Source organism: Larus michahellis, chromosome 4 (assembly GCF_964199755.1).
Source record: "Larus michahellis chromosome 4, bLarMic1.1, whole genome shotgun sequence".
NCBI lineage: Eukaryota > Metazoa > Chordata > Aves > Charadriiformes > Laridae > Larus > Larus michahellis.
In genome coordinates this window covers 84,017,171-84,023,170 of record NC_133899.1, presented here as the reverse complement: position 1 = coordinate 84,023,170, position 6,000 = coordinate 84,017,171, and the positions used below count along the sequence as shown (strand labels likewise).

The 6,000-nt window shown below is 39.9% G+C and overlaps 1 protein-coding gene across 18 annotated transcripts in view; it reads left to right on the top strand.

Moving 5' to 3' along the window:
• The window catches only part of PPFIBP2 (PPFIA binding protein 2), a 113,720-nt gene that overhangs the window by 29,597 nt on the left and 78,123 nt on the right, over positions 1-6,000 (top strand). The window lies entirely within an intron of this gene.

Sequence of the window (6,000 nt, the reverse complement as noted above, 5' to 3'; positions counted from 1 at the left end):
TGCTAAGAGTGATGAAACTTGGGTGATGGATGAATATTTACAATATATGCTGAGGAGAGTGGATTTTCAAACTGGCAAGGCTTTCTGCTTCTTTCTTTATTTCTGCTTAGTAACTTACTCTTGCAAGCTATCAGCGGTGCTGTTCTCTGAATAGGTTATGTATTTGCCCAAAAGGAACGTTTCTTTGAAGCCATTCAGCTAATGGCAAGGAACTTTGAACTCCAAATGTGCTTGCATGGTCAGGGTGTAGGAAATGTGTAACTTAAAAATTGTTTTCCTTTTCTTTTTTTACTACTTTTGTTATTCTTTCTACCATACATATACCTTGCAGCAATGTTTAACCTCCCTCATCCACTGTCTTGTATATGGAAGCCAGAATTCAGCTGCTTGGAATGTCTTAGTTTCAATGCTTTTTTTTTTTTTTTCCCCCTTTCTTTCTTTCTTTCCTACTCCTCTAAGGTGGACATTTATGATGATCAATTGTGTTCCAGTAGTACATGAGGAAACCGTGGTGTTGAGTATTATCTAAACATAATGACAAAAGATTCCCCTGTGTCCTGTTTACCCTGGGAAAAACTGAGGCACAGGGAGATTCTGACTTACTCAAGGCTACACAATGAGTCTTTTTGCAAGAATTCAAAACTGCACTCATTTTTCTTGAGTATCTATGAAATTGTAGTGCTTTAACCACATTCTTCCCCACTTCAGCTATCTGTAATAAAGCTGCATACAAATTAATTGCTGCTAATGGCAGAATATACTGGTACTACATAACATTCTGCTTGTACTGTGGCATCTCCTTTTTTGCATCAGTCTACAAGGAGATCCAAATTCTTACTGTCTGGTTCTAAAACTTAATGTGCTTTGCAGCATGATGATGTAAAGGTTTAAACTGATGCAAAGAAATATAATTTACTCCTACGCACTTTTACTTCTGTTTTTTTAGGGTGTGTTCTTGTCCTTCTGGTGAGCAATATATATCCTACTTAATATGAAACTATACGGAAAGCAAATAAGAGAAGCAAGCCTGCGATTCATTTCAATTTTGGCAGTAAAACAGGAAGTGTTCTGAATTAAAATGCTGAGTTGAACTCTGCATTTCTGCATTTATATCACTTCTTTACCTAGCATAAACTGCATTAGTTGTTGTGTTCAGGGGAATTCTTCATTTTCTATTTCAGCCAGGAGAATAAAAGGAACTACAGTAGCAACGCATGGCAAACCAGTTTAAAAATAATTTCAAAAAGGAAGACTGTTTGCATGCATTTGATGGTCTGAAAGGTCATGTTCTCTTAGTAATGCACTGAGATCCGTGGGTAGCGCCTGTTCCAGGTAAGGAGAGTTACTCATGGGAGGGCTTTGTAACTTTTGTTGAATACTCTGTCCCCAGTCCAGCAAAGCAGAGCACTTTTAAGTCCTTGCTTAATATTTGTGATCCCAGTGACTTGAAACTAGCAGAATTTTGATTGCTGAAAGCTAGAATCCTCAGCACATCTCAGAATTATGCCCTGTATTCTTGGCATGGTAAGGGTACAGATATGATTTGGGGGTTTGTTTGTTGTTCTGAGGGTGTCAGACATGGGCACATTCTTCTCTAACCAGTGTCTGCTTTTTGAGGTCTAAATGCAAATCTTGAATAGTACTGTTATATATCATAGAATCATAGAATCGTTTGGGTTGGAAGGGACCTATAAAGGTCATCTAGTCCAACCCCCCTGCAATGAGCAGAGACATCTTCAAATAGATCAGGTTGCTCAGAGCCCTATCCAACCCCATGTTTCCAAGGATGGGCCATCTACCACATCTCTGGGCAACCTGTTCCAGTGTTTCACCACATTCATCATAAAAAGTTCGTCCTTATATCTAGTCTATGTCTACCGTCTTTTAGTTTAAAACCATTACCCCTTGTCCTGTTGCAACAGGCCCTGCTGAAAAGTTTGTCCCCGTCTTTCTTAAAAGCCCCCTTTAAGTACTGAAAGGTTGCAATAAGGTCTCCTTGGAGCCTTCTCTTCTCCAGGCTGAATAACCCCAACTCTTTCAGCCTGTCCTCATACAAGAGATGTGTTCCATCCCCCTGGTCATTTTTGTGGTCTCCTCTGGACCTGCTTCAACATGTCTGTGTCTTTCCTGTGCTGAGGACTCCAAAACTGGATGCAGCACTCCAGGTGGGGTCTCACATGAGTGTAGTAGAGGAGCAGAATCACCTCCCTCGATTTGCTGGCCATGCTTATTGTGATGCAGCCCAGTTGGCTGTCTGGGCTGCAAGCGCACACTGTCGGGTTACGCCCAGCTTTTCATCCACCAACACCCCAAGTCCTTCTCAGGAGGACTGCTCTCAATCCCTTCATCCCCCAGCCTGTGTTGATACCGGGGTTGCCCTGACCCAGGTGCAGGACCTTGCACTTGGCCTTGGTGAACCGCATGAGGTTCACACAGGTCCACATCTCAAGCCTGGCCAGGTCTGTCTGGATGGTATCACATCCCTCAGGTGTGTCAGCTGCACCACACTGCTTGGTCTCGTCTGCAAACTTGCTGAGGGTGCACTCAGTCCCACTGTCTATGTTGTTGATGAAGATACTAAACAATACTCGTCCCAATATGGACCCCTGAGGGACGCCACTTGTCACCAATCTCCATCTGGACATTGAGCTATTGACCACTAACCTCTGGATGCGACCATCCAACCAGTTCCTTATCCGCTGAACAGTCCACCCATCAAAGCCGTATCTCTCCAATTTAGAGAGAAGGATGTTGTGGGGGACCATGTCAAAGGCCTTACAGAAGTCCAGCTAGGTGACAACCGTTGCTCTTCCCTTGTCCACTGATGTAGTCACTCCATTGTAGAAGGCTACTAGGTTGGTCAGGCAGGACTTGCCCTTGGTGAAGCCATGCTGGCTGTCTTGACTCACCTCCCTGTCCTCCATGTGCCTTAACATAGCTTCTAGGAGGATCTGTTCCATGATCTTCCCAGGCACAGGGGTGAGGCTGACAAGTCAGTAGTTCCCAGGGTCCTCCTTCCTACTCTTTTTAAAAGTGGGTGCACTTTTTCCCTTTTTCCAGTCACTGGTGACTTCGCCTGACTGCCATGACTTTTCAAATATCATGGAGAGCGGCTTGGCAACTACATCAGCCGATTCCCTCAGGACTCTATGATGTATCTTGTCAGGGCTCATAGACTTATGTATGTTCAGAGGTGTGCAAAGAGAGATTGCCAGTGAAGACTGATGCAAAAAAGGTGTTAGTACCTCAGCCTTCTCCTTGTTCACTGTTGCCGGTTTGCCAGGCTTGATCATCAGATGGGGTACACTTTCTTTGACCTTCCTTTTCTGGATGACGTAACTGTAGAAGCCTTTATTATTATTCTTTGCATCCCTTGCCAAGTTCAGCTCCAGCTGTGCCTTGGCCCTCCTGCCCCAATCCCTACACAACCGGGCAGCGTCCCTAATTTTTTTCATCATTTCTTTCATGGATAATAACCTCAGTTGAAAGATTTTAAATTATGAATGAAATCAAGCCTTTCAATCGCTACTTCCTTCATTTAACTTTAGTTGGTATTAATCAAAGAGAGGTTTTTTCTTTGAAGTTTTAATGGAACTAAGAATTTACAGACAGTTCACTTGTAAGATCATTACATCTTTATTCACGTAAGCAAACAAATACTGTGTTCTCTGTTTACTATTATTAGCTAAGAAAATTTTGAAGTATCTTTATTGTCTTCTGCAGTTTAAAAACCTTTACAATTTATGCTCAAAATGAATTCCAAATCACAATGACAGGTTAAGCCAAAAGATATGACCCACTTTTTTATGTTGTTAGGTGGTTCAGGGAACGTGAATTTGCCATAAGGATGTCTCTGATGATTTTCATTTGTTGCATCTCTTTTTGTTTGAGTAGAAAAATATTTCCTTCTTCTGCCTTCTCTTTTATTTCTTATTTCATGCAAACTTAAATGGAGGAAAACTTGAAGCAGGAAAGGGAACAGTAAGACAAAATCTTGAAATTTCTTAAATTGACTTTGTCTCAATCACTAGATGCCAGACTGATGTTCTTTCATAGTGAAAACACATTACCATCTTCCAAATGTCCCTACACAGGACAGGACTGTCCTCAAGACCCACCTTAGATTACAGCTATGGACCCAGTTCTTGCGACTTCTGAGAAATTATGACCTTCCACTGCTGTGTAAAATGTGTGACTTTGGAGGATGCTTAGAATTCTGCCACTCTGAACAACTAGTTGAAGAGCCTAGGATAACTGAAGTATGCATATGGAGAATGTCCAGTCTCAGGAAATCACATAACATACCATTTCTGGCTGGCCTTGGCTGTGCTCCAGCACTTGGGGAATTTTTGCCTTTATAGAACTGAGTTTCTTAAGGGTGGCAGTTCTTTCACTTTCCAAGAATAAAGAGTATGCATGTATGGTTTCTTTCTAGCATTTTGATAGAGGCAAATCAAATAAGGTCATGCCAAAATGCGTGAATTTCACTGTCATCAAATTTTCCTACAGAATTTAAAATTATTTCCTGTAGAAGGTTACTGGTAACGTTGTAGCTGTGGTAATCTAAGGATGAAGGCAAGATGTGATATGTAGTGAGGCATTTAGACTGGTGGGGGAAGATGTCATCAATACTGTCCTCAAGAAAGTTGCAGTGGTATGTATGATGTGGCTGTATATTTGGCTGTATAACCTAGCTACCTAATACAATTAACTGAACTCCTGAACAATTTTTTTAAATCTGTATTAGTTTAAAGATTATGGTTTTTATTTCACACTCTAAGTATTGGTTTTGTTTGGATTGTGTGGACTTTTGTTTGTTTATCTCTCTCTTGCCTGTATGTAAAAAGTATTCATATGAATAATGTGAAGAATGCTATAGCAGAATGCTCCATTAAGTTTTTGCCATTTCATATATGTCTTATATTGTCAGTTCATTGAAGGGGTAGCTACCAAAGCTGATTATGAAATAAATTTGGATCCTGTCTGCGATTCTGGTGTGAAAAGTACTTGCTAAGCAAAAACACAGAAAATTTTAGCACGGGGTTTTCCAAAGGAAAGAGTGAGAAAACTCGTTTAAAAGTCCTAATGTCACAATAACCAAGGAAGCCACATCTTTAAAAGTGGCATCAATGCTACTTAAGAGGACAATGCCAGATTTCAGTTTGTGTGCGTATTTCTTTTGGAAAGTAAGTAGTGAGCCACTCCGGCTGAATGAAAAGATTTAAGAGGTTATATGATCCAAATGGCTCTTAAACAATTTGGTAATCTGCTATTTTTAGTTCCTAGAGTTTAATATTAATCTGCATTAGGAAGTACATAAACAGAAACAACTAAGCTGGCATAAGTAGCTGAGAGTATAGAAATACACAAGAAAATATCTTTTTAGTGGTTAGAATACTCAAATGCAGCAAAACGGTTAATTGATCCTCTCCTCAAAAGGAAATAATTCAGGAAGACAAGGTTGATTTACAAGGTGAAGTTGTCTCGTGTATCAGTCTTTGTAGCACCGGATATTGAAGAAACTTTACCTTAGACATGGTCTGCGCCAGAAATTAAGATGAGATCTTGCACTTGAGGTATTAAAATAAACTCATAAGCAGCGGAAGTCAACAGGATCAAACAGGGAATATTCTGTATTTGAAAAGAGGTTAAGGTTGTATAAAGTACTCCAGTAGTGAAAATCAGAATGTTGCTTTAAAAAAAAAAAATCCCTACTACTGAGCCTTGCAAAACTTTAGAAATTTCTAGGGATGGTTTTGCATTGTTTAAAAGACTCAAACAAGAAAACATGTGAATCATACAGTACAATTCAAACCACACAATTTTTCACAAAGCTAATTGATCTGACAGAATTCTTTGTGTCTTGAAAGGAGTGGCTGAAGAAGACCTCATTAATATTAATATTAATAATATTATTTAAATAATATTATTTATTCCCAAAAGCTTTGAGTAAAATTAAGCATTCACAAAATGAGAGACAAAATATTGTCTTGGATCAAA